Source organism: Ambystoma mexicanum, chromosome 3p, assembly GCF_040938575.1.
Source record: "Ambystoma mexicanum isolate Mex_15411 chromosome 3p, UKY_AmexF1_1, whole genome shotgun sequence".
NCBI classification, from domain to species: Eukaryota; Metazoa; Chordata; class Amphibia; order Caudata; family Ambystomatidae; genus Ambystoma; species Ambystoma mexicanum.
Genome location: NC_090925.1, coordinates 872,761,147 through 872,783,407, shown reverse-complemented (window position 1 = coordinate 872,783,407; position 22,261 = coordinate 872,761,147). Strand labels below are relative to the sequence as shown.

General features: G+C 45.7%; 1 protein-coding gene across 2 annotated transcripts in view; it reads right to left on the bottom strand.

The window, feature by feature from the left end:
- Positions 1 to 22,261, bottom strand: part of LOC138581035 (sulfotransferase 1 family member D1-like) — a 209,974-nt gene that overhangs the window by 92,883 nt on the left and 94,830 nt on the right. The gene's annotated exons all lie outside the window — the stretch shown is intronic.

Below are 22,261 nucleotides of genomic sequence, written 5' to 3'. Positions count from 1 at the left end.
TGTGCACAACAATTTACAAGTAGTCAATTCTCCAAATGTATGGAGCAATGTATCAATGCAAGCTTTCCCAGTTGGCTCTTCCATGGGTCTGAACCCATGGAATCGTAGCTCAATGATTAGAACAATTACTCATATCAGGTTTACACTAGGCAACACTGAAGAATATTTGGCCTCTCTGACATGACATAAAACCCGTATTCTTTGCTCCACATATAACTTCTAGCAACGGACCATAGACATAATAGATGCCAGAAGCTAGAACTTGCTAGTAAGAGGCCACAACTGCTATGCCTGCTGACACTATGCAAATTGCTGACTTTGCTAGCTGGGCCTTGTCGCCGTATTGGTAGCTTTCCAAAAACAATCCTTAGGACGGTGTCCGGGTTCAGTTGATTTTCCAGCAGACCTCTTTAAGAGATTGATAGATATTTGGTCACCAATACTCACTATTTGCTGTTAGGTATTGGTTGAGAAACTTTGTTTTGCATCTACTTGGAAAAGAGCTATTATGTTTCCAATTTTTCAAAAAGGCCAGAGAGATAATCTTGCTGCGTACAGAGCAATCTCTCCTCTTGGCACCCAATTCAAGATATTTGGGTGCTTTATTTTGGCGACGCTTGAACAATGGGATCTGGATCAGAATGTTCTTAGTGGCATTCAACTTGGGTTCCATAGTGGTTCAGGGAGCCAAGAACAAGTACTCAGCCTGTACCTTATTGCTGCCCATTCTCTATACTTAAAAAAGGAACCTATTCATCTTGCTTTAGAGATCTGATAAGGTTAATCATAGCAAATTATGGCAGTTGCTCTGGTCCACGATTTCCCCAGAGACAAAGGTTGAAGTGTTGGCTGAGACATGCAGGAAACAGGGCCTGTGTGACAACTGGAGTTAATGGTAAATGCTCGCCCTTACTTCCGGTGAAATCTGGGGCAGCGTTCTGGCTCCCCTTTTGCTCTCCTTATATATCAATGGCCTCCATGATGAAATACTTAGTGTTTGTGCTGAAGCCCCAAAGATCGGCAATCGTTTTATCTGCCCTAATTTGTGCCGATGATACCATCCTTATGGCCCGCACTCCTCGCACCTAACAATGTTTGATAAGGCGGTACACTCCGTTCATGAATCCTTTAAGAGAGGAGACCCCATGTGTTGGTTGGGCATTGCTGTCTTTTTTAAGATAGGCTTAACATATGAGGAAGGGAGCTCGTTTGTCGTATGATGGTCAGATATATTAGTAGAATGACGTTGTCTCGGTGAGCTAGCCAATTCTGTGCTTACGTATTTATTGCTGACTGGTGCTGTCTATCTCTTTTGTAATAGTTTTGCTATATTAATTTGTTGACCTTTTAATAATTCATGCACAATTCCTGGCTGCTTGAACATTGTATGTGTTGTAATGTATTTTGAACCTGCTTTTATGACAATTGTTATTTTGTCGAAAATAAAGCGTATTCACTTCAATAATCTCTCACTATCTCTTTCTATACCTTCCAAATGTGTTGTGTGCACGTGGCTTTCCCCAACACTTATATTCATTCATGCATGCATACACAAAGACTCACTCACTAGCACCCATTCATTCAAACTCTATTGCACACACACGGCGTAACATTTGAAACAAGCACCAAAAGAAACATTTTTTAAAACATCAATTTCCATGTGACAATGTTGCTTTCATTCTCCTCTCAGACCAGGGCTCCAGGGGCTTTAGCTGAGGCAGTGGCCTGACTCTGGTAAACAGCAAGGTAGCCCAGAAAGCCATGTGGGGTCCAGAGATTGGTTTCCAGGCAACGTCAGTCCAGGAGTGAGTGGCACAATCTCTCTTCTGGTGCCACGTATCTGACATCTCCTGGACTCCAACCTGGAATCAAAGGAGGGGAGAAAGAGGGACAGCAGCCCATCTACCCTATCTGGTTCCAACGCTAGATACTAGTGATGTAGCTTCACTTCTGATCTTCACATCAGTGACAATGTCAGACACCTGCAAGTGTACATCATGTTTCAGACTTGTCTGAAACCAGGCAGCTTCCCTCTTCCCATATGCCATTCAAGAGAACAGTGTCAATTTGTCCCACTGTTCCTCTATATCAATCCCCCTGATCCCAAGCCTCCTGCCACAAAAACATAACATCCAAACACCAACAACGCCACAGCATAAATCCATTCCACATTAATGTGGTAGTAAGTTATCCTCTCCGTTGCCTCCTCACAGCTGAAGTTGAGTCACGCTACTTAAGTGTTCTGCTTCCATGTAAAGATCCCTACAGAGAGAGGGTGTACTGATCACTCTTACTCCCTAAAAAAACGCAAATACTCCCATAAAATAAGAACAGGGTGCAAAAATACTTCCAACAAAAAATAGGAGATACGTAGGATCGTGTGCCCCTGCTTGCATGCACACACAGCTATGGATAGATTTGGACCAGTAGCAGACATCAGTCTCATTATGAGTTGGACGGTGTGGTAAACATCAGTGCTAATATCATTTACCGCTGCATTGCTGCACCACCCAACTACGGGTTAGGTGGTAAGGTGGAAGTAATTCCACCACCTTACTGCCCAAAATCCGTCAATTCAGTGATATTACCGCTGGTGGAATTAATGCCCGTGGTAGTACTGCCAAAATCCCCCATGGAATCCTATGGACTCCAATTGATGGGTACTAACGCCGCGTACCAACACTTGTAATCCGGCGGTAATACCGCCAGACCAAGTGGCGTACCGGTAATGCAGGTTGGTGGTTTCTTTGCCGATTTACCATCGAGATACCACCAAACTCATAATGAGGCCCTATAGAACCACAGGAAGAAACTACTATTATTACTACCTGATCTGAAGCGGTAAATATGTATCTTTTAATGTGCATTAATAACTGTGAAAAGAAATAATGATTACAAAAACTTTTCTGTTTTCCAGTTAAAACATATTTTTACTCACTTATAAAATGCTCCCATTTGAAAGTGGACTTATTTTAACTCTCTAAAATTTCAATATCTTATCTGGAGCACTGCATGTACTGTGTATTTGCATTCATTTTCATGGCTGAGTTTCTGGTTGTATGACACATTTGATTTAGTGCTTTAGCTCTCTAACATTTAGCAGTTCAGGAGACGCAAGTCCCTGCACATGGCAAAGTAGGAGAGCATTTGCATATAAGAGGTTTGTAGTGTGGCTTCGAGCATAGCAACCTCTAGGGGTTGCAGCATGTGGCCAATGGAGAAAAATGTTCCTCTTTGGAATACATCAACAGGAAACAGTCCAAGGGGAAAAGAGAGTCCCAAGGGAGGGTAGTCCGCTTCCACAACTGTTGCTAAGACCAGGTAGCACATTTTCAGGCAATTTTCAGGCCAAGTACGCCCCCACTGACGCAGGAGTGATTACGACAAGAGATCTTTGGCTAAGCAGAAATATCTTGAAGAGAGAATACCTTCTGGGGATAGTGAGCGCAGTGCTAGCATCAAATTCCATATATCTGCAAGACAGTTGCAACTGGATGCTGGACAAATAGATATTTGCAGGTCTCCACTAACTCGGGGGCCCATGGGACATAGACGTTTTTGCCTATAGAATCAATTTTCAGCTTTCCAGACTCTTCACTTGTCATCTGGATTTGGAGGCCTTAATGGTAAAAGCATCCCTACAGATTTGGTCCAAAATTCAGGGTTAAGCTGTATCTCCTTTCTAGAAGATAGCAAAGGTACTACTTCTAGTGACCAGCGTAAACAATAGGTCCCACCCTTCCAACCGAATTCTCCATACCCACCTCCACAATGTTTCCCTTTTTTAGGTGGAGGCCCCTTCGGCAACCAACCATGGGGACCCCCGCAATGGGGACCGCCCCCCAGAGGAGGCAGACCAGGCAACAGACAACGCAGGAGGCGGCCGAGATACTGACACCCCTGGATGAGATCTCCACGACCCCAATTTTCAATCTGGCAAATATTGAACTCACCACAGAACAGAAATGTCCTCTGAATAAAGGGCTCACATTCGTACCGGCCAGGCAAACTGACTGGTACGACCTGGAAATGGAAATCAGAAAATTCCTACGTAAAGTAAGACTTCGCACTTTCTTCAAACAACATGAACTTGACACACAGGAAGAAGTGGAAGACACAGGCCTACACCCAAAATCCGTCTTTACACCTATAGACAACCAAATACCATCAGAATTGATAACATTTGAGAAATGCATCCTCCAAGATCTAGAAAAACTGAAGACTAAAAATACAAAACTTAAACACAATTTAACCTGGAAGGAGCGACAAACCCTCACAGACCTTCAAAAGAACAAGAACATAATAATCAAACCTGCAGACAAGTGTGGGGGCATAGTCATCATGTCAACAACCCAGTACAAACAAATCGTACTTACCATACTAGAAGACCAAGAATGCTACTCTACCCTTCGCAGCGATCCAACCAAAAACTTAGAGCAAGAAGTTGCAGAGACAGTAGATTGCGCAATGCAACGAGATTGGGTGACTGAGAAAGAAGCAGCATTTCTGATCAGGAAGGGGGGACGTAGACCTTGCTTTTACGCCCTACCCAAAATTCACAAGGACCCCATTAACCCCCCGGGACGCCCGATAGTGTCAGGATGCGGCTCAATTTTGGAACCTCTATGCAAGTTCGTAGACACCTTCTTACAACCGCTGAGCACGCAAACAGATACCTACCTACGGGACACAAAACATACGATTACAATCTTTGAAGGTAAAGAGTTTGACCCAGAAACAGATATCCTAGTCACAATGGACATAAAAGCCCTCTACTCAAATATCCCTCAAGAAGCGGCCATTGAATGCACGCGAGAATGGCTGACTAGGAACACACTACAACAAAGAGTCCCAACCAACTTCATACTTGAATTAATGACCATAGCCCTCACCAAGAACTACTTCACTTTTGATGGACAAATATATCTTCAGAAAAAGGGTACGGCTATGGGGGCAGCCTTTGTACCGAGCATGGCCATCCTATATATGGCTTTGTTTGAAGAGAAGCATATACTATCACAGACCAACCAGTGGAGGATGTACATAAGTTTCTGGTTCAGATATATTGATGATGTCATCTTTATCTGGAAGGGGGATCAGACCAACCTCAAACATTTGTGGCAATGGCTGAATACCTGCGACCAGGACATTCAATTTACGATGGAGCACAGTAATAAGAAAATCGCATTCCTTGATTTGATGATCCAGCACAAAAACGGGAGACTAGAGTGTGACCTGTACCGGAAACCGACTGACCGCAACACCCTACTGCACCACACCAGTAATCATCCGAGCCACACAAAAGCCAACTTACTGTATGGTCAATTTCTACGCATCAGGAGGAACTGTACATCCAAGGATGGTTTTAAGAAACACTCCCAAGACCTTTCCATCAGACTCAAGACCAGAGGATAACCAGCATCTACACTCAAACAAGCAGTTAAAAGAGCCCTGTATACGAAAAGAGACACACTATTGGAACAAGATAACACAACACGACAAGCCGGAGGAGATGAAGATCGGCTGACATGTGTGATCACACATGGATTACACACATCCCAAATGAAGAAAACCATACGGAAACATTGGCACATAGTCAAATTAAATTTACCAGACCACCCACCCCCTTGCTTTGCTTACAAACGAGGTAAGAACTTGAATTGAGTCCCTGGTCCATTCTCTGTTTCAGCCTGACCTGAGGCACCAATCACAAAGAGTTCTACGACCACTACAAGGTCATTACCCTTGTGGCAACTGTACTTCATGCAGGTTTACGGGAAAATTGAAATCATTTCAAATAGGTCAACGTGAATGGCATCTCCAAGACCACACGAACTGCAAAAGCGAATGTGTGGTATATTGTATTCAGTGCCTGTGTGGCATGAAATATGTGGGCCAGACCATGAGAGCTGTCAATCTACACATCTCAGAACACCGCTCAAGGATAAGGTGCAAGAACACAACCGCCCCTTTGGTGACACACTTGATCGCAGCCAGACACACACCTAATGATCTTTTTTGGTGGGTACTGGAGAAAGTAAAGTGAGGACCTAACCCCTTGAAAAGCCTTCTGCATCGAAAGTCTAGATGGATACATCGGCTAGACGCATATCACCATGGTTTGAATGAGTCCATTCAACCGAGCATCTTCTGATCTCTCATGTCCACAGAACTATATGCACATCCATCGATGACCAGAGGGATATACACCACAGCAATGCCCCGCAGCTTCTCTACCCCTGAACACAGCACAGATAAGAACTGCCATAAGCACTACTGGCCACAAGGGGTGCCGGGTGACCCACACCCTGAGGGACAGACCCCATATCACTCACCTTTCCCGCATCCAGTGATACGGCCAAGACCTCCAGTGGATCCCGTAACAATTTCTTTGCTACACAGGGTGACGTGTCTATATAATCCACATATTCAGACACACTATCCACATTAGTCGTATAGACGTGGATACATACCTTCGCATACATTTCTGGTGCAGCCTCCCACGTCCTCGGGAGCGAAGCATATTAAGACACGCCCATTCCCACATCACACCCAGGAGTTCCCCGCTCCCTGGGGAGCACGCAGCGGCCAATCACGAGGCACGCAACGTAACGAGCCCACGGCCTATGACGCGGCACCAATGAAACTCCATCTCCCTCACAACGGTCGCCATAACTACCCGGAGGCATCTGAACGCACAGAACCCCTGCACAGCGCTCCGACGGCCACAGACAAGACACACGGACACAGAAACAGAGAACATAGACCCAGGTGTTCCTTCAACTGGTAAGATACAGCAACATTGCCCAAGCCTCTGTCCCCGCGCACATAAATCACGGGATTAGGGCGAGAGATACGAACTATCCCTCCATTTCGCAGACATATACACACCAGTAATACGCTTTCTTTTCAAAGACAGATACTTTGACTGGACAGAAGAAAGCGCACGAGCAGAACGGCTGCTTCCGAGCGACGGCTCCGAAATCAAATATAACCACTGGAAGTTGGCACATTGGGCACCGCGGCAATACAGATAGATACCAAGATACCAGGATTAAGGTAATCTGTTACTACCCGCCCGGCACTCCAACCATTACCCCTCTCACCTTAGGGGCTTCACAAGAGTTGACCCTTCTTTTTCCTCTCTCCACTTCTTGTCGTTTCACCCCAGACCACGACAGGCCCTGAGGACTACACCTGGAAGTTCCGTGCTGCCTACCAACAGACACCATCTGCCATAGGTCCTATGCGAGTGCCGACCCTCCCTGGACTCCCCAAGAGACTTGGGATCACCATACCGACAACGCCATGAGCAAAGCCGGTAAAGAGAGCGTTTTAATGAATTAATATAAGCTGCACTATCAGCTATAGAAACCTGAGGTGACCCCACATTTCTCTGCTCCCTCACACAGGGTCTACCAATTGGACGCCCTGAAGAAGGTGCCTAGTACTGGGCAAGTACTTCTAAGCACCGAAACGTGCACCCTCTTAACAACACACAGATGAAGACCGAGGACGGAAATGTACCTTTTTTCTTCATCCCCTAGTGTGCTAAACAAATGTTTGAAGAGCACGTTGGCTTAATACAGAGATATCCCTTAAGTCCAAAGCTTCAGACCCTAAAAAGTCAACCCTGAGCACTGAAGTTGTGAGAACTATTAAGAACACTCTGCTCAAACCACTAACCCTCGAGGAAGACTAGCCTCAAGATTCATGTGATATTTCAAACATGTCCAATAATTGCTCTGTCTGATTATATGTCACACAAAATACGCTGCAGGAAATATTTAGGCCGGATTTAGGCTTATTCTCTCACTGCACAACGGTTGTTTAGCACTAAGGATTTAAAGTGCAACATTGTTATACTTTGTTTTAATTTTGTTTCACCTTTGTATATATGTGTCACTGTAAATTGCTCACTACACACTTGTATTATATAATGTGGTTCCTTTCACTACATACATTGTTTTTCCATTAGAGTTGGTTGCATATGGTCATACTTCTTTTCAGCAAATATAGAGCCTTAATAAATAGTGGCATCTGTATGATTTGTAAGTAAGGATATAGACCACAACCATTTGCAGAGTCATGTGAAGATTTCCCCAGTAGTCCCCTTGTCTAAACATTTAGTGTTGATTCAATACGTGACAAGGAAGGAACACGTTTATGCCCCCATTAAAATTAGGAGGGCTATATAGAATTGGCTAAATGGGAGAGGGGACAACTTTTTCCTGTTGACATTTCTACTTCTAGTGTCTACACAAGGAGATTATCTGGTTCTAATTCTCCGCTTTTGGCCTTCTCAGGTGTGGTTTCCGAATCTCCTGGAGGTGTTGCTGGACTGCATCCCATCCCCTTATATTGAGAAATCTGGCCTTCTGCATTGTCTGGTCCTTTAGGGGCACCTTACCCTCATTTCCTGGAAGGTTTCGGCAAGGCCTAGTCTGTTCCATGTCTTTCGGCAGATATTTCTCAGATCATCAAGGAATCCTGGGCCAAATCAGCTTGATCTTTGTATTCCTCTGTATGGTAAGGTGGATGGGCTCCTCCAGTAGAAATCATACATTTCTTGGTTTCCTTATTCAAGGAGGGGAAGGCGTATAGCCCAATCAATGAGTTCATATTAGTGATTTCAGTCAGCCACATTTTGGTGAAGGGGAAACCATTGGGAAGACAATTCCTGGTTAAGAAGGCAGTGAAGTTGTTCTGTATTAGGATTCCCTCTGGGCTAATATTCTACCTTTAGGAATGTAAATGTGATATTTTGTCCGCTTCGGTTCTTGTCCCTAAATGAATCTCTATCTCTGCAAAAGATATGTGCTAAACTCACAATGTTACTAAGTCAGATAGCTATTAAAGATGTGTCTGATGTTAAAGCTCTAGATGTCGATAATAAGACTTACTGTCCTGAAGGTGGAATATTTTTTTATTACAAAAAGAATTAAATGTATGAACGCTACAGTATCTTATCCTTCTTTTCAGGAGGATAAGTAGATTTGTGTGGTAGTTGTTTAACATTTTATGAAAGTAAGGTGGCCCAACCGATGAGCCATGCGACTTCTCAACTGTTCATCTCATTTAGGAAACCTCATAAGGCAGTTTCTTCAGCCAGCCTCGCTCGCTGGGTCCGGTGGGTGATGAAAAAGGAAGGTGTTTTAAATCTGTCCATCTCTGGGGCCTATTGCACCCGGAGGAGTATGACTTCAAATCAGTTCTCCTAGGAGGAATGGAGATTGGAAGACAATCTCAAAGCAGCTGATCGGTGCAAGGAATTCACATTCAAGGCATTATACAACAAACAACGACTGAATGTTACTGATAATGTTTAGCAAGGGCTTTAAACCTGCATAATAAGAAGACTCTGGTCTTGATGTACAATGACCAATCACCTTCACTATCTTGAGTGGTTTCTTTAGATTATGTTAAGACACCCAGAGATGAGTATTTCACTTGTCACCTACAGTTGTGTTTTCTTCTTTTTTTGCGGTGATCATTTGAACAATGTGAGGATACGCATTTGGGATCATTTGCATTTTCACAGGAGATCGGGAGGATTTTGGAATATTCCTTTCTGAGCTGGTTCGCTATTTTGATTTTGGGTGCATATTTGCTTCCTAGAATATTTTTGTTATGTTATATTAAATGTTCTTATACCACGCACGTGCACCACCTGTGGTCCCTTGGCGCTCTGGCGGATCTGTAAGGCAAGAGGGTAAGGGAAGGGAAGTTAATAGGACTGAGCGGGAGAAAGAGCAAGGGAGCTGTGATGTACTGTTGACAACTTCAGTTTGGTTTACTCTGTTCGCTGTCCCTAGGTGTATTTCTTTAAACACAGAAGAACGCTTTCTCTAGTTCTGATGCAAGGATGAGTTTGCTTGCTGGTTTAAGGATCCAAGGATCTGTTTCAGTGTCTGTGCAGTAGCAATTGTCCAGGCAGTTCTTTCACCGCTGATTAGTCTTTCACACCACACCTGTTCGTCTTGGGTATGGGAGGTGGACAAGTGCGCCAGCAGGTATTTTGATCCTATAGGCATGGTTCCTGGGCAGTTGAGGAGCAGATGCTGTATTGTCTCAATTTCATCGTCTTAAACAGCATTTATTTGAGCTAGTTTGGCTTCTTACTGCCAGGATCTCATGGGTTTCAAGGAGGTTTAGACGGGCCCTCATAAAGATGTTCCTTACTGATTTACTGGGGAATTGTTTCAAGTAGTTCGGAACCGAGTTTAGTTTCCTCGACTGTGGAGGACGGTGACTGGTCGATTTAAACTCAGCAGCACAGTCCAGAGTCTTTATCCAGTCGAGTTCCTCCATTTTCCTTTTTATTTTCATCGGATTTAGTATAAGCTCAGCCTCAGATGATTGGATTTCATTCAACTTTGCTTTGCAGGCTTTTTCCCAGGTTTTCAGCATACTGCATCGCGGGCGCAGTGTTTCTTCTCTGAACATGTTTAGAATATTTGGACGGTAGGGCAGCAGGTTTTTCCTATAAAGCATCATGCTGTTTCTTTCAATGTTCGCTTCCAGTGAGAGGAGGCCTAGTTCCCGTCTAATTAGCAACATTGATGTGGATTTGGGAAGGCCCAGAACAGTATGCCAGAAGTAACCTGGTTACCTATGGACCAGCCTGGTCCATAGCTTTCCAGGTATTTGAGGCAAAGCCTCCACGGCGTAAGTTACGGATGGCACCACCTTTGATCGATAGAATCTTATCATAGGGACCAATGAGAAACGGCCATATTTGTTGTCCAGTGCTCGTGCTTGAGCAGAGAGTTTTCTTGTTTTTTCCAGAAGAGTTTGTTGCATTTCTGTGTCAGTTTTTTGAACAATTGAGGGTCACACCAAGGTATTTGAAGTGTTGTACCTTTTCGAGTACCGAGCCTTCAAGAAACCAGTTAAATCGTTACTTTTGCCTTTTTGATTTTTCCAAAACTGAGATCTTTGTTTTCGCAACGTTAATTTGCAAATCGTTTCCATGTATATAGGCAGCCAGATTGTCAAGTTGGCTTTGAAGGCCAATTGGGATGTGGTCCATCAAGATCAAATCGTCAGCATACAACAGGCGCGTGGTTTTCGTCAGGCCCATGGTGGGCGGAAAAGATCTGATGGTAGACTCTGAATCCTTAAAGTCGCCCATGTATGCTATAAAGAGGGTCGGAGCTAATGGGCAGCCCTGCTTGACTCCTCTTTTAGCTGGGATTTCGTCAGATAACAAACCAGCTTGATTTAATCTTACTCTCAGTCTGGTGTTCTAGTGGAGAGCGCGGATGGGTTGGAGGATGTCAGGAGGGCAGTTCCACTCTCTTAATTTCTTCCACAGAGTCTCTCTATTGACCTGGTCAAATGACCAAATGACCTGGTCAAATGCTTGAGCCAGGTCAATGAAGGCCACAAAAACTCGAGGAGCTCCATCGATGATTTTACTCTTCAGTGCGCTCATGAACATGATGTTCGCCGTTGTCCCGATGTTTTTAGTAAATCCAGTTTGGAAGGGATCTGCATAGGGGGCATCTTTTGCCCATAACTGGAAGCGTTTTACTAGGAGGGCTCCAAAGACCTTGCCGATCACGTCAAGTATCGCGATGGGGCGATAATTACTTGGCTCCTCTTTACATCCCTTCTTGAATATCGGGACCACAATAGAAGTGGTCCAGGATGATGGAATCGACTTTGCTTCTGAGCATCTTTTAAAGATCGCACTGATGAATGTCGCCCATTCCTCTGGGTGTTTTTTAAGGTCCATATTGGTAATGCTATACGGGCCCAGGGCTCTAGATGGTTTAAGTCTACTTATAACCTCGATTATGTCTTCTATGATGCTCAAGTCAACCCATTGTTCCAATTGAATTTTTTCCTCTGTAGTTGGAAGTGATGAGGTTTGTTGGACAAGTAGTTTGAAGAAGTTCGTCCAAGTCTCCTCGCCGATGTTGTTAAACGGAGCTTCCTAAACAGTTGAGTCGGCAGATCTAAGTAGTGCCCAAAATTCACGAGGTTTGGGCGATGGTGCCTGACCCAAGACTTGTAGGATTTTGCTCCTGTATATAACAATTCAAAGTTGGCTGGCGAAGGATGTGTCCGGGCTAACCGCTTCAGTTTCCTAAGATCTCTGCGTTTCCCTACCAGAGTCTTACAGTATGCATGGTTGAGTGGGTTGGGAAGGATTTTGGCCTTTTTGGCAGCAGATATGTACGGAACCAAGAGAGGCTGATAGTCCGGAGCTGCTGGAACGTCATTTGGCTGTCGTGATTCAGATCCCTTTAGGTAACGTGTTGTTATGGTCGATAGGGATCTATTGGACAATTTAAGACAATTTCATTGTTGATTAGACTCAACTTGATTTGGCATGAAAAGTTTTCGTGCTGGGCGTGATTTCCACATTAAGGCCAGTAAGTTGTGGTCCCTGGCAGTAGATTTTAGTACTTCAAATGAGACAGCTTGTGCGGCTAAAGATCTGGTTAAAAAGATGTGGTCGATATCAGCATAAGAACTGTCTCTCGGCCAGGTGGGCGCCCGGTTTAACCTCGGTAATAGGTCGCCTGCATTCAGAAGGTCTCTTGAGGACATTAAGGCGAGCCACTTGTTGCCTCTTTCTTCTCTGTGCGATGAGAAAATCCATTGTACAGGCGTGTCATCTTGTGGGCGACATGTGGCATTTAAGTCGCCACATTTTATCACGTTTGCAGCCTGATACTCTACAAGGGCTTCGTCAATAGCTTGTTCGATCATCGAAAGGAAGGTCTTGTCATCCATGACCTGAGGATTCCAATAAGTGTTCATGATGATCAGCGATGTTGACAAAATTGTTGTATTTTCGCCTGTAGGTTGGTCCCATCGAAGTAACGTAGCAAGTAGGTACGTGGTTGTAATCAGCGTTTTCTGCAAATGCAGCCCACTGCCTGAGCGTATCGCAGTTATAATGCCTGAAAACGGGCAAGCCCCTTTTTTTGCTGGTACAAAACTATGGCATATCCATCCATTGTTGGTTTTTCCATCATTCATGATTCCTGGATGCAAAGTATGTCAAAAAGGCCTAGGTTTAGGCCGCCCTCCTTAGTCAGGTGGTAAAATCCCCGAGTGTTCCAAGACCCCAAGGTCCGATAGAGGCCTAAAGTGACTGGCGCATTGCTATTGCTTCCTTTTAATTGTTAGAGCATTCGGGATCCAGGACCAGAGTTGCGCAAGGGGGGGGCCTGCTTTGTATTTAGTTGGGACGTGTTTTTGTCAAGTTTTGGAACTTGTGAGATGGTTCGCTGGATTTTGTCCAGGGGTCCATGCGGAAATCGACCTATGCCCAGTGGATCTTTGTAATTGGTTTTATCTGAAGACTTTCTGTGCTCAATGGGCTGTTTGTAGTGGACAGAGCGCAAGCTCTGACGTGGGCTGGTTGTCGGTTTGCATGGAAAGTTAATTGCTATTTCTTTCATCCATTCATCTTTAGTAGTAGGTTCATCAGTCTTCTGTGGCGATGACTTAGAGTGGGAAGGCTGAGGGTAGGCAGAGCTTTTGGTGCTTGTATTCCTCGAACACCCTCGTAGACAAAGATGGGACATTATCTGCTAATTCTGAAAGATCAAAGTCCAGTTTCAGAAAATTTTCAGCAGCATCAGAGATCATAGTCTTTACCGAAGAGGAGGATACGTGAAGATATGCAATGGCTTTTTCCCCTTTGTGAATTGGTTCAACCAATAAGATGTCGTCGGTTCTTAGTAGCCGCAGGGTCGGAATACATTGGAATAGGTTGAGCACAAAACCTCGATTTAGGATAATATATTTCTTGTTATCAAGGAGTTGTTCTAACTTAAACAAGCGTTTGGTCTTTGCTCGTAGGGAAGATTTCCGATTTCCAGGCTTTGAGTCGAGTCTTGGCCGACGTGGGCTGACTTTTGCAGGATGAGAGCTCTGATGGTGTCTCTGCAACTTGGGGAGCGGACAATCACGGATGGAGTGGACCCACCATTTCTTTTTTCCTTTCCGATGGGCCCCAGGTGGGTTTAGCAATTTGTTTGTTACAGTGGTTCTCCAGAGTCTGAAAGGGAGGTTATTCTGGACTGTGGGCCCCCTATTTCGGTGTCTTGGATGAGCCCAAGTGTTCGACATTTTCCTCAGCTTCAGGGGTTCCAGGTGGTGGGTTTTCCTCTTCGGCCTCTGACACCGGATAAACACTTAGGTTCATTAAATCGTAATCTGCAGCAAGTTCCTCGGCAGATTTGGAGGTGGTGGGCGAGAAGAAATTTTGTCGCCTTCATACTTATGGTTAGTCGTCCGACCTCTGGTTGCACTGAATTTTCCACCCGGGCCTTTTTCTGGGTAGTGTTTGTTGCAGGATCCAAATAGGAGGACCTCCCTCATTGTGTGAGAGGACCTCGACTCGAGGCGGTTGCTGCTTGTTGACTGATTGATCCTTGACTTTCAAGCCATTGAAGATTGCAAAGTCTTTGTTTAAAGATTCTTTTGGTGGCAAATCGATCTTAGCGGAATCTTCCAATACGGGTAAAATAAGGATCACCTCATTGTTAATTGCTCCATTTAAATGCGGGCCCCCAGACTTACTCTTGTTATTTGTGGTCGCGGGCCTTTGGTGGTTTTTTTCTCCATTGGAATACAATCCTCTTGTTTACGACTTGTCGTAGATGGGAGAGTCTGTGTACTGATATCAGCAGTTGTTGTAGATTTAACAGAGGAAAAGGGAGAAAGGTCCTCTGAAGCGACATAAGGATGATCTTTTGAGGTGTTACAAGGGCCCCCGGACCCTTTTTCCACTCGATTGCTTAATGCATTGATGTAGCCTTCGAGGAAAATCAGTCTGCTGTTCATCATAGCTGAGATGGATGTGTGGTCTTTTAGAGTTTCATTAATAGACTCGTACAGTTTAAAAAAGGGGGCAAGGGCAATCATAACTGCTGATATTACCGACACAAGGTCCGGCTTTTTTCCTGGAGAAACTTTGGGGGTGTTGGATGGAGGCTCACTTAAGCGTCGGTTTCTTGGAAGGGTTTGCTGGGTGTGAGGGCCTCTGGCTGTGTCTAGAGCGGGGGGGTAGTCCTGAACCCGCCGTGACCTCTGGCTGTTAGGGGACGTTTATTTCTAGAAAGGGCCTTGAGCTCGATTCAGCAGAAATCATGGGTGGTTCAGGTTGATGCTCAGATCCAAAGTTCACACCTGACCGTGCATCACCACTGCCACTCGCCATGCATGTGTCAGGTCGGGGCAAAAGTTGTTTTTTCCCTTAGTGTGTGCTGGGGACGGAGGCAAGGGTGAAGATGCCTTACGGAATCCCTTTTCCGCCCACCCCTCGTCTGTAGTATAGTCACCTCTGTGTTTGGACAGGGAGCGGCTGGGGAGGTAATTGGGGGGCAACTGTAGTCAGTGGAAGAGTAAGAAGTGCTGAGACAAGGGCTGCAGCTTTTGGGGGGCTAGGATGGTCTGATACCTGAGACCGGGATGGCGTGCCGGGACTAACCAGGATCCCACTGCCATCCGCCACCCGCGGGGTTGGTTTAGACGGCTGCGTCAAGGTGTTTGTGGAAGGACCTGGCGACCCAAAGTGCCACCTAACTTAAGACGGGTGCGGAGCCACATCCTCGAGGCTTCCAGCCGTGCCGAGCATTTGGCCCACAATCGTTGCGGAGGGTTTGAAGAGCTTTAGGAGGTAGCGCCTGGTCAACAACTGCACTCAAAATTTCGGCGTCGGAAAGTTCCTGTGATGCAGCATCTTTTCTTTTTTGGAATTTAGCAAAAAAATTTTTTAAGGGCGAGGCCAACACCTGGATTCTAGTCTCTCCTTTCGTAGGGCCCCTCAGGACCCTCGTTGGACTTAAGGGAGGATTGGTAGGTGCCAAGCGTGAACTTAGCGACGCTTTTTTTCCTGACTTTTGTCGAAGGTGAGCACATCGCTTTCTTCGAGCAGGCGCTTTCTTTAGTTTCCGCAGTCACTGGTTTGTGGAGGAGTATAGCGGTTTCATTAGGCAACGGTGCTCGTAGCTGTTTTGTGAAATGTCCGGGGGAGAGCACACTGGGGTTTCCCGCTCCTCAACATCCCCGACTGAGCCAGAGTAGGTGAGGTCGGGCCTACCAGCACGCCCAGGGACTCCTGCGCCCCACTTGAGGGCGGGCGGGCATGTTGCTGAATATGAACCTCTATTTGGTTTAGAGGCGGCAGACAAGAAAGGGCCGGATGCAGGGAAGCGAAGTCGAAGAAGGAACAGCTCCTCCTTTGAGTTTCACTGCAGATGGATGTGGCAGCGACAGAACGGCAGCCGGCTCCTCGCCACCCCGCTCCCCACCACCCCCACCTCCTTACCTAGTTCAGCCGGCGGCACCCCTCCTCCGAGGTGCGCTACCAGACTCGCCAATAGCTTCGGAGGGTTTACACGAGGGGGGGGAGTAGTCGTGCAGGCTCCGGAATCGCCGTCCACTGAGGTTAGTTCGGAGGAAACTCCAGCTTGAGGGTCTTCTGAGCGCAGTGAGTCCAGCGCACAAGGGCGCCCCGCCTCCTGGCTGGGGCAGTGGGCCATTGATTTCTCCATGAGTTTACTCGAGCTCCGAAGCCAACAACCTTCTGCCTCTGGTGGAGGGCTTGCAGTCAAAAGAGAACAGGACCGTAGATCGCTTTCACCTTCGCTTCGAGCTGCCCGCGTGCTGCTATAGACTGCTGAGACTGCTACTCTGCAGCTACTCCGCAGCCGCTCTGTGGCAGGAGAGGGGTTTTAAACAAAGTCCAACCCTCTCAGCAAGGAGCTAGTAGACAGACTAGCAGACAGAATCAGCAGGAAAAAAACACTTGCAGCAGAACTGTAGGGATGACTGCAGAGACTGCTATAATTATAATTGTTCTTTTATAATGTGCTTAATACCGGGGACCAGTTTCTAAGTGCAAGCCTGGGATTCAAACCTGTGTTGCTATGCGTTGTCTTGCTTCCAAGGCAAATGTGTTGCCCCTGAGCTATCCTTCGGCCTAATCTACCCCTTCAGTTTTGATTGACTGTGCCCTGTGTCCCTTCTCCTGTTGTATATTCTGGTATGCTACCTTTACACTCCTATTTTGTGTGCAGATCAGGGAGTCCTCACTGGGGTATTCAGTGGCAGTCTCTTTCCACTCCCAGCATCCAGACCAAGTGATGCCATATCCCTTCCCTTGTAGCTCACCCTGGTATGTAGCAACCACCACCCCCACAGGTTCCTCCAGGGGAGCGGGGTGCTCCCTGTGCCCTCTGAGGCTCTGTCAGTGGTCCAACCAGGTCGGACCCATCTCCCTCCCACGCCTTCTGTTTGACCCTCTAAAGGAAGGGCACAACTAAGTCTCCCTCCCATTCAGATGGCTCTCCTCCTCTCTGCACTCCACTTCAGTCTGTCCTAAAACCCAGTCTTTCTTATGGGACATACGGCTATGTTTGGGGCTCAATAGCAAATATAGTGACATCTAAATCTGAGACACAGCAGCAAATGATAAAACACCTACATTTGAGGTACCTCAATATATGGAGAAATATCCAGATTGTGACTTAACAGTGAACCCAGTGACACCTAGGATTGAGAAACAGCAGTGATTGATAGGATGCCCAAATCTGAGGCACCCCTGTGCCCCCGTGCTCCCTGTGCCCCACAGCCCATTAGTTACGAGTTCAAGACACCTTTATCTTCCCTTTATTATCTAAGGCCCTCTATCTGAGGTTCAATTGAGTCAGGCCCAATTCTCTCACCTGTTTATGGATTGACCCTCTATGAGGATGGGTACATCTGGGCCTCCTTCCGTTCAGACACCTCTCTACTTCCCTGCACTTCACTCCGGTCCGGCCTTCTCCCCAGTCCTTTTCAGTTGTGTGTTCATTTCATGGAGCGTGGGTGTTGTCCCGTTCTGAGTTGAAGAGACAGGTTTTTAGTTTTCTGAATTTTAGATGGTCCTTCATGGGAGATGGTTCATATTTCTCAGGGGAGGGAGATCCAAAGTTTCACGGCCAGGCAAGAGAATGCTGATCTGCCACGTTTTTTCCTTGTGTATGGTTTCGGTTATAGTTGGATAGATGGTGATTTTCTTTTGTATGAATTCTGCTCCTAGGCCCATGCATTACTCTGTCTTATGCACATTGTTTTGAAGGTTATTCGTTTTTGACTGGTAGCCTATGTAGCATCTTTAGCGCTGTAGTGATGTGGTCCCTTCGTGCGACTTTGAGGAGAAGTCTGGCTGCTGTTTTCTGTATATGTTGCAGTTTCGTCAGTAAATAATCTGGCATTCCGAGGAATAAGATGTTGGCGTAATCTATCCTGAACATGGACATGATGAGGGAGTTGATGGCCAGTGTTTTGTGCGTGAAGGAGAGTAATGGTAGAATATTTTTTAATCATGTGTAGATGGAAGAAGGATTTCTTGATTAGAGCGTTTACTTGAGGTTCTAGGTTTAATTTGTTATCCATTAGGATTCCCAGGTTTTTTACAACTTTGGATGTTGTGGGTGCTTTTCCCAGTTCAGTGGGCCATGGGATGTACTGGTTGCTTCCTTAGTTATTGGATGTAATCATGATTTCCGTCGTGCCCAGGGTTGATTTTGAGGTTGCAAGTGTTCATCCATTGGTAGAGTTCTTCGAGGCAGTCTATTTGCATTGTGCACAAGAGGAGAACTCCTCTTGTTCCTTGCCGGTTTTGTTGATGATTTGGGCGTCATCTACGTAGTTGTAGTAGGTAAAGCTGTGTCTTTTAATGAGGTTGATTAGTGGTTTCATGTAAATGTTGAAGAGGAGCGGGGGTAGTGAGGATCCTTGTGGTACTCCAGAGGTGGTGTCCCTGGGTGAAGATTTGAATGGTTTTTTCCATACTGTTTCTGTTCTTTCAGTCAAGAAAGGTTTCATCCAGAGCAGTGCCATGTTGGTGATCCCTATTTCTTCCAGTCTCTTGATGAGGATGCTATGGCTGTGTCAAATGCTGCAGAGAGGTTGAGTAGTATCAGTGCCATGTTTGGGCTGAATCTGTGTTGATCTTTACGTCGTCCCATATAGAGAGTGGCGCTGTCTCCGTCCCTCTCATGGGTCAGAAGCCGACCTGTGCCTGGTCCAGTAGTTGGTGAATTTCCACATTTTTCAGATTTTTTTATTCGTAGACATAGGTCTCTTATAGTTTTGCTGGATAGGGAATGTTTGAGAATGGTCTGTAGTTTGAGGTGTCTTCCACATCGCCCGTTGTGTCCTTGAGTAGTGGATTGATGTATGCAGATTTGAATGCTTGAGGTACTCTCCCTGGTGAGTGAGAGGTTAAGTAGCATTCCAATAGTGTGCCCAGTGTAAGGATTGATTTGTAGATGTCTGGTAGACAGGGGCCCATTGGGGAACTGGCCTTGGTGCTTTTTTTCACCAGGTTGAAGAGTTTTTCTCTTTAAATTTGTGGAAAGCTTTTTAGCCTGTTCTGGGGTTCCGGTATATGTAAGGGTTGGAGCACAGTCTTGTTGATTGGTCTACTTTGTATGATCTGGTGTATGTCAGTGAGTTTATTCTTAAAATGATCAGGAAGATCATTTCATTATTTTTGAGAAGAAACCAGTGTGTTATTACATCCAGGGGGATTTCTCATCTCGTTCACGATGTTGAATAGTTCTTTCTGATGTTGGTGACTTTTGTGATCCTGTCATCTGTTTTTATTTTCAGGTGTTCTTTGTAGGCTACTGCAAGTCCTCCTCCTCTTTTTCCTTTTCTATTCACCTGTGTGCATTTGAAGTTGTTGGGTAGGCAGCTCTGTCGTGTGACTTTGTAGTTGTCATCTAACCAGGTTTCTGTGATGAATAGGGTGTCAATTCAACCGTCGTAGAGTAGATCGTAGACAGAAGAGGATGAATTGCTAAAGTGGGATTGATTTAAGCTGTGGGGAGGTTGGTGATTGAGTGACCCAGGGCTATGACCCTAGCTCTCATCTTGAGTTCTGAATTTACTCACTGTTATCTGTTTTCTTGTTAACAGATTGAACCAACATTTTATTTTGCTGCTGTTTGGAAGTAGAGAAGGTTATAATGCATAATACTACACTCCATGGGCCTCATTACAAGTCAGCCGGTCCGGAAACAACGGTGGCGGTAAATCCTCTGCCACCGTTGTTTCCAGACCGGCTGATTCCATCTGACCTGGTGGAAGTAACACCAACCGCCTGCAGGCAGACATGGAAACACTGGCTCTGTCATAGATGGAACCAGTGTTCCATGGTCTCCATCCCCATGGAGTCCTATAGGACTCCATGGGAATGGTGCTTTACAGAAGCGCGCCTCCAGAATTACCGGGTCACCGGGGTTGTAATGCCCCGGTGATTCCGGCAATCACTGAGGCGGAATGGAATTACCGGTCCAGCGGCAGCCTGCGGGTTTTTCCGGCACGGCTACCGCCGGACTCATAATGAGGACCCATGTCTCTTAATAGAATTTAAACACCTACTAACATTCATAAAGGGGATTTTCTATTGTATCCGTTTTTAAGATGTAGGGCCTCATTACGAGTGTGGAGGTAAGGGGTTAGTGGTGCCGGTAAGGATGCCGGTGCCGTTAACCCCTTACTGCTGAATTCTGAGGTCCTTTAGCGGGTCCCGCTAAGGGCGGCCTTAGTGGGAGCCGCTAAAGGACCAGGGAGCTAATAACGGGCCCATTGTTAACAGGCCCGTTATTAGCTCCCTCCCCATTCCCATTGAGCCCTATGGGGGCTCGAATGGGAATGGGGATGGCTTCCCTGAATGGGGAAATACCGGGTCCTCCAAGGTTGGAATAACCCGGTAAGTCCCCATTCAGGGAACCCGGACCCGGTATGCGGTAAGGGAGTAGCCATGGTGCTAATAGCAACAAGGCTACCTCCAACCTCGGAATGAGGCCCATAGTGTTGGTTTGTGTAAAAATGTTCACAACATTACCAACCCATGCACTGTTGTTACAAGCCCCACAGATAATTGGGTTTCCTATGTCCTGCAATTTCCAAACATAGAGGGGTCATCAACAGCTTTGGTAAACAATGTTTTCAAATAAAGAAGCGTGATCAGTAATACCAAGTCTAATAAAATAACAGTTTGATGCATTAAGCAATTATATAATTGGGAAACTCAGATCACACATTCAGGTTGTGTATTTACAAGCTAAAACGCTAAGTGGAGAAAAGGGATTATACTTAATTGCCGAATTCCACAATAGCCAACAGAAACTTTCAATGGGGTCTCTGAAAATAACAACTTTGTTATGTTAACATATTATCAGCAGAGATATTTGTGGGTCTCATTACAAGCCGTTCAAAGAAGAATACCAAGTTACAAATGAATTTTAGTGGCCGTCTTGGAGGGTGTATAGTGCTGTTGAAATATATACAAAACAGGTTCAAGGGCCGCTTGAATCCTCAGGGAGGTGGTGGAAGAGATGTGTGTAGGTCCTCGTGTTGGTAGGGGAGTCTCCAGAGCTTTGCAGGCACTAGAAGGGAGATGGAAGATCCTGGCACTAGGTGGGAGGAGGAAGAAGGGGTTTGTGGTTGGAAGCAGGTTATTCCAAAGTCGACCCTTAAGGTCAATTCACATGCAGGGGCCTGCTGCTGCCTTCTGAGCCCCATTGGCAAGTTGTCCTAGGCAGACACTGACATTCCCATCCCTAGAGCCAGCATTGAGTCCTACGGTTACCACCCTCTCATGTTTGTCTGGAAAGTTTCTATTTTTAGTGTTTGGTTGTGATTAGCAATTTTCATATCTTCAGTCTATTTTTAGTCCTCCCTGGAGACTGATGAACATGATCATGAAGCTCTGAGCTGTTAAACACAAAAGCATTCAGCAATAGGGAAGAGAGAGGAAAAGAAAGTTGAAGGGAGACAGAAGAGGACGACTGTGGAAACAGGTAGAGATTCAGGAGGGGTGCAGGGAGATACGCAGACAACAAGCTAGAGAAACGTAGATGAGTGGAAGGGTACAATAGGAGAGATGAGAGAGAAGCATAGAAGGAGCTGAGAAGATGACATAGGGTGAAGCAGAGTGTAATAAAAGGGGTGACATGGAGAGAAAGACATAGTAAGGAGTGAGAACATAGAAAATGGGTGAGAAGAAGTGCCAGGGAGGGGAAGTAAAGTGGGTGCAAGAGAAAGAGGAGAGGGACAGAGAAGAGAGTGAATGGGAGAACGAAGAAACAAGAGAGATGGGTGGACAAAGCAAGAGGGGTAGAGACAAGAAAAAGAGAGAGTAAAAAGTGAAAGAAAAGGAAGAAAGCGAGAAGCAAAGTAAAGGTAAGGGAGAATATAAGGACCAGACAGAATAAGGAAAGTGAATAACTAGGAG